A 7,389-nucleotide genomic window follows, 5' to 3' on the forward strand; every position below is an offset into this window, starting at 1 on the left:
TACTGTATGATCCTATGACCAATATATCCTACAAATCTCTGTGCTAAAATTTGTGTGGCAGTGCTCATTGGAACATTTTATGATGATAATGATGCTTTACAAATTCAGATTGCTGGTGTTATTGATCCACATTAAAATTAAGGGATAGATAAAGGTCTCAGGACAGGAGTTAGTTTCACCAAATGTTCGATGCAGCTTTTTTAATCAGCCTGTTCAGAACGGTTGTACCATACCTCTGGAGCAGGTGAACACAGGCGTCTTGGTCAAGATGCAGGTACACTTCCACCATACCACAGGAGTCACTTACAGACAATGTACAAAACATGTTTTGTTGGCAGAAATTACGATGAGATTAGGCGAGATTTAGGGAGCATAGGATGGGGAAGGAAACTGCAGGGGATGGGCACAGTAGAAATGTGGAGCTTATTCAAGGAAAAGCTCCTGTGTGTCCCAGATAAGTATGTACCTGTCAGGCTGGGAGGAAGCTGTAGAGCACAGGAGCCGTGGTTTACGAAGGAGGTGGAATCTCTGTTCAAGAGGAAGAAGAAGGCTTATGTCAGGATGAGATGTGAAGGCTCAGTTAGAGTGCTTGAGGGCTACGATGTAGCCAGGAAAGACCCAAAGAGAGAGCTCAGAAGAGCCAGGAGGAGACATGAGAAGTTGTTGGCGGATAGGATCAGGGTAAACCCTAAGGCTTTCTATAGGTATTTAAGGAATAAAAGAATGATGAGAGTAAGATTAGGGCCAATCAAGGATAGTAGTGGGAAGTTGTGTGTGGAGTCAGATGAGATAGGGGAAGCGCTAAATGAATATTTTTCAACAGTATCCACTCTAGAAAACGACACTGTTGTCGATGTGAATACGGAGATACAGGCTACTAGACTAGGTGGGATTGAGGTTCACAAGGAAGAGGTATTAGAAATCCTACAGAGGGTGAAGATAGATAAGTCCCCTGGGCCAGATGGGATTTATCCTCGGATCCTCTGGGAAGCCAGGAAGGAGATTGTGAAGCCTTTGGCATTGATCTTTAACTCGTCATTGTCTACAGGAATAGTGCCAGACGACTGGAAGATAGCAAATGTGGCTCCCCTGTTCAAGAAGGGGAGTAAAGACAACCCTGGTAATTATAGACCAGTGAGCCTTACCTCAGTTGTTGGAAAAGGTTATAAGGGATAGGATTTATAATCATCTAGAAAAGAATAAATTGATCAGGGATAGTCAGCACGGTTTTGTGAAGGGAAGGTTGTCCCTCACAAACCTTATTGAGTTCTTTGAGAAGGTGACCAAACAGGTAGATGAGAGTAAACCGGTTGATGTGGTGTATATGGATTTCAGCAAGGCGTTCAATAAGGTTCCCCACAATAGTCTCTTGTACAAAATGCGGAGGAATGGAATTGTGGGAGATATAGCAGTTTGGATCGGAAATTGGCTTGCTGAAAGAAGACAGAGGGTGGTGGTTGATGGGAAAAGTTCATCCTGGAGACCAGTTACTAGTGGTGTACCGCAAGGGTCGGTGTTGGGTCCACTGCTGTTTGTCATTTTTATAAATGACCTGGAGGAGGGTGTAGAAGGATGGGTTAGTAAATTTGCAGACGACACTAAGGTCGGTGGAGTTGTGGATAGTGACGAAGGATGGTGTAGGTTGCAGAGAGACATAGATAAGCTGCAGAGCTGGGCTGAGAGGTGGCAAATGGAGTTTAATGCAGACAAGTGTGAGGTGATGCACTTTGGTAGGAGTAACCGGAAGGCAATGGTAGTAGATTCGCCAACTTTAGATCCTTGAAAGTTGCCACCCAGGTTGACAGGACTGTTAAGAAGGCATACAGTGTTTTAGCTTTTATTAATAGAGGGATCGAGTTCTGGATCCAAGAGGTTATGGTGCAGCTGTACAAAACTCTGGTGCGGCCGCACTTGGAGTATTGTGTACAGTTCTGGTCACCGCATTATAAGAAGGATGTGGAAGCTTTGGAAAGGGTGCAGAGGAGATTTATTAGGATGTTGCCTGGTATGGAGGGAAGGTCTTACGAGGAAAGGCTGAGGGACTGAGGCTGTTTTCATTAGAGAGAAGAAGGTTGAGAGGTGACTTAATTGAAACATATAAAATAATCAGAGGGTTAGACAGGGTGGATAGGGAGAGCATTTTTCCTAGGATGGTGACGGCGAGCACGAGGGGTCATAGCTTTAAATTGAGGGGTGAAAGATATAGGACAGATGTCAGAGGTAGTTTCTTTACTCAGAGAGTAGTAAGGGAATGGAACGCTTTGCCTGCAATGGTAGTAGATTCGCCAACTTTAGGTACATTTAAGTCATCATTGGACAAGCATATGGACGTACATGGAATAGTGTAGGTTAGATGGGCTTGAGATCGGTATGACAGGTCGGCACAACATTGAGGGCCGAAGGGCCTGTACTGTGCTGTAATGTTCTATGTTCTATGCTGATCATTAGTTTTAATTTCCTTCAGACATGAGAGAACTAAGACCTTTGGATGGGAATGCAGCATCTGGGTAATGTAAAACCCAATATTTCTTGAATAAAAATCACTGCATTTACTCTCTAGAATAACTTCTTTCTGGCTAGCCATCTTCAGCATTATGGGCTTGCATTGGGTAAGGTGGTGTCTGTTGTGTAGGAAACTCCAATTAATGGGTTAGACTTGAATGAAAACAACAGTGTATTAAAGGCGACATAGCAAAGTGTGGAGCTGGATGAACACAGCAGGCCAAGCAGCATCTCAGGAGCACAAAAGCTGACGTTTCGGGCCTAAACCCTTCATCAGAAAGGGGGGATGGGGTGAGGGTTCCGGAATAAATAGGGAGAGAGGGGGAGGCGGACTTAAGATGGATAGAGGAGAAGATAGGTGGAGAGGAGAGTATGGGTGGGGAGGTAGGGAGGGGACAGGTCAGTCCGGGGAGGACGGACAAGTCAAGGGCGTGCGGGATGAGGTTAGTAGGTAGGAAATGGAGGTGTGGCTTGAGGTGGGAGGAGGGGATAAGTGAGAGGAAGAACAGGTGAGGGAGGCGGGGAAGAGCTGGGCTGGTTTTGGGATGCAGTGGGTGGAGGGGAAGAGCTGGGCTGGTTTTGGGATGCAGTGGGGGGAGGGGATGAGCTGGGCTGGTTTTGGGATGCGGTGGGGAAAGGGGAGATTTTGAAGCTGGTGAAGTCCACATTGATACCATTGGACTACAGGGTTCCCAAGCGGAATATGAATTGCTGTTCCTGCAACCTTCGGGTGGCAACGTTATGGCACTGCAGGAGGCCCATGATGGACTTGTCATCTAAGGAATGGGAGGGGGAGTTAAAATGGTTCGCGACTGGGAGGTGCAGTTGTTTGTTGCGAACCGAGCGGAGGTGTTGTGCAATCTGTCAGATCATGTAACACTTGTCAACAAGAGATCATTGTCATTGATGCAGTGGATATTCACTTGCCTGTGTTCTTGTCTCTCACCATCGCAATCAGAAAGATTTTTGTTCCTTTTTAAATCATTTTCCACCACCTGGCCAGTTGCTAAGTTTTCTAATCAGAGCTGACAGAATACCTGACCTGTCAAATATGGGCTAAATGTTTTCTTCCTCATGAGCCACCAAAACCGAATCTCACTGTCCTGTGTCTGTTCATATTCTTTCAAGCTCTTTTCCATGCACCTATTAAGTTCCTTTTAAAAACACTTCATGGTTTCTCTCCTAGGTGTCATTTCTGAACACTGTAAATGATTGATGTGACTTTAAATAATTATGTCCACCAGATAAAACCGGCACCTGAACTGGAAGGGCACCAGTATCCTAGCAGGCAGGGTGCAGCAAAACACTGGTAACCAGAGCAGCAGATCAGCATGGCAAGTGATTGAGGGAAAAGTTGACATTAAGTCATTGAGGTTAATAGGAAGAACAGGCAGAGGCACATTAATGTGATTAACACAGCAGTATCACAGAATGGTACAGCTCAGGGACAGGCCCTTCAGCCCTCTAGGCCTGTGCTGACACATTTTGCCCTTCCATACTAAAAGTCTCTTCACCTGCAGGATCCCTATCCCTCTGTTCCCTTCCTGTTCGTGTATTCATCCAGGGGTTTCTTGAACGTTGCTATTGTGTCTGCTCCCACCTCCTCCTCCTCCGGCAGCACGTTCCACACACTCACCACCCTTTGTGTGGAATAAATGCCTCACTCATCTCTTTTAAACTTCATCCCCCTTCACACCTTGAACTGGTGTCCCCCGGTAATTGACCCTCCTTCCTGGGAAAAAGCCTCATACTTTCCACTCTATCCATGCCATTCACAATCTTATAAACTCCTATCAGGTCGCCCCTCAACCTCCCGCATTCCCGTGAAAACAAACCCAGTCTGTCAAAGATAATGGGAACTGCAGATGCTGAAGAATCCGAAATAACAAAGTGTGGAGCTGGATGAACATAGCCGGCCAAGATGCCTTTCTTCCAACCTTTCTTCATAGCTAAAATCCCCAATACCAGGCAACATCCTAGTAAACCTTTTCTGTATCCTCTCCGAAGCATCCACATCCTTCTGGTAGTGTGGTGACCAGAACTGTACGCAATATTCCAAGTGTGGCCTAACTAAAGTTCTATAAAGCTGCAGCATGACTTGTCTGTCCTTAGATTCAATGCCCCTTCCAGTGAAGGCGAGCAAGCCATAAACTTTTTTTACTGCCTTATATATCTGCGCTGCTGCCTTCAGCGAAAGTGGACCTGCCCACCCAGATCCCCCTGCACACCAATACTCCTAAGGGTTTTGCCATTCACTGTGTAATTTTCACCTGTATCTGACCTTCCAAAATATATCACCTGACATTAGTCTGGATTAAACTCCATCCGCCATTTTACTGCCCAGGCCACCAATTGTTCTATACCCTGCTGTGTGCTCTGACAATTCTCCTCACTATCCACAACTCCCCCAATTGGTGTCTGAAGTATATTTGTCATAGTCATGCTGAGGGAGGACATCTTGGAGGGCTCTTTCAGCAAGACAGTCTGGGTAGAGCTCAGGAATAAGAAAGGTACAGTCACTATGATGGGCTCCCAATAGCCAGCAGGACACAAAGGACAGAGATGTAAGTAGATGTAAAAACAACAGTGTTGTTGTAGTGGATGATTTTAAATTCCCCAATATTGATTCCCCTAGTGCCTGGTCTTAGATGGGATAGAATTTGTTAGGGACATGCAGGAGGGTTTTTAAACAACGTGTTGATAGTCCTACTAGAGAAGGGGATGTACTAGAGCTTATGTTGGGAAATGAGCCAAGCCAGGTGATCAAAACATTAGTGGGGGAACCACTTTGGGAACAGTGATCATAATTCAATAAGTTTTAAAATAATTGTGGATAAGGATAAGACTGATTCTTGGATGAAAACACTTAATTGGGGAAGGCTAATTACACCAGAACTGGGTAGGAAGTGGACAAATGAGATTGGGGGGAAGCTGTTTGATGGTAAATCCACATCTGATGTGTGATCAGAATTCAGGGCCAATATGTTCCTGTGAGGATGAAAAATGATGGCAAGATTCAGGAACTTTCTGTGGCAAAAGATATTGAAAGTTTACTTAAAAAGGAAAGTGAGGCACATGAAAGGTTTAGAAAAATTAAATAAAACAATGTCTGTAAGGAGTATGAAGGAAGCAGAAAATAATTCAAACAAGGGATCAGGAGGGCGATAAGGGACCATGAAATGTCCATGGCTAGTAGGTTTAAGGAGAATCCCAAGGCATTTTATACATATATTAGGAACAAGAGGGTCACTAGGGAAAGGTTAGGATCACTCAAAGACAAATGAGGGAATTTATGCATAGAGCCAGAGAAGGTGGGTGAGGTCCTTAATGAATACTTCACATCAATATTCACCAAGGAAAAGGACATGATCATGGTGAGATTAGGGAGGGGTTTGTTGATATTCTAGGGCATGTCAATATTAAGAAGGAGGAGGTGTTGGGTGTCAGTCTCCAGGGCCTGATGGGGTCTATGCCAGGATAAAGAGACAATGGAGGAGATTACAGGGGCCTTGACAGAAATCTTTGTAACTTCTTCAGCCACAGGCAAGATCCCAGAAGACTGGTGAACCGCCCATGTTGTTCCTTTGTTTAAGGTAGAGAATAGAGGGATAGGGACTATGTGCAATCACGTCACGGTCAGCACAGCCATGGTAGGTCAAAGGGCCTGGACCTGTGCTGTACTGCTCAATGTTCTATATTCCATGTTCCATGCAAGCTGTTGCTATTTTCCAAATCCTTCTCAATACTTTCTGTCATTTTAATTGTCTTCTTCGGTATCTTCTGTGCATAACATTTTATACAAACACATTCTCATAGCTCTTAGAAATTTAGTGTTTTGATTTACACTTATCTCATCCAATGTTCAATTTTGGTTATCCTCTTATGTTTTGTATGGCTATTGGGCCTTGATCCTTTTTGTTATAAGTTGGCATTTAAAATAAAGCAAAGAACAGTGGATGCTGGAGATCTGAAACACAACAGAAATTGCTGGTGAAACTCAGCAGGTCTGGCAGCCACTGTGCAAAGAAAGCAGAGGTAATGTCTTGAGTCCTGTGACTTCATCAGAACAGAAGAAGAATTCTTAGCTTTTAAAATAGTTCAACAATTTTAAGACTTTTTTGACTTCTGTATCCTGTCCCTGTGATTATGTTCCCTTTTCTCCTAGAGGTACATTACCTTTGTAAAACCGTTAAGCATTCTTTTTTCATTTATGTGTACTTCAATTCTGTGCATCTGAGCATTTCTGCTGTTCCCCTTGCCCTGGTCAGTAGAGAGCTGACTTCTGCTGACACTGCTACCAGCTGGGAGAGGTGTTGAAACAATGGATCCTGTCTGCCTGTGAGTAATTTTGATCAGCTCCTCCTCACAGAAGTGTAGCTAAAACTGGGAATGCCCAAACTGTCATGATCAAACTTCACCTTGACATGCCTGTCCTGTGCTCTGCAGGAGGGGGTGGTGTGGTGTAGTACAGTCACTGGATTAGTAATGGGGTTAGGGGTTAATTCCCACTGTTGTTGCTAATGAAATTTAAAGACAATTAATACAAACAAAATCTGCAATTGAAAACTGCTCCTCGTCTTGGTGACAATGAACCAACTGTGAATTGTCTTTAAAAATAATTGGTTCACTAATAGCCTGGGGTCAGACAATTCTTTACTGATCTCTATACTTAGTTCAAGGGGCAATTAGGGGTGCACGAGAAGTTGTAGTCTTTGCCAGCAACAGCAATGTCCCAGGAAATAATTTCCAAAACTTGCTTGAAACAAATGCTGGAATATTTCCAGACTTATTTCAGTATTTTGCTTTCACAGTTTTGGAAGTCGCATGATTTTTCTCAAAGCTCCCGAGTTTGCTGTTCACGGCGAGTGTTATATCTCTGTGCGGATG

The sequence above is a fragment of the Stegostoma tigrinum genome, chromosome 22 (assembly GCF_030684315.1).
Source record: "Stegostoma tigrinum isolate sSteTig4 chromosome 22, sSteTig4.hap1, whole genome shotgun sequence".
NCBI lineage: Eukaryota > Metazoa > Chordata > Chondrichthyes > Orectolobiformes > Stegostomatidae > Stegostoma > Stegostoma tigrinum.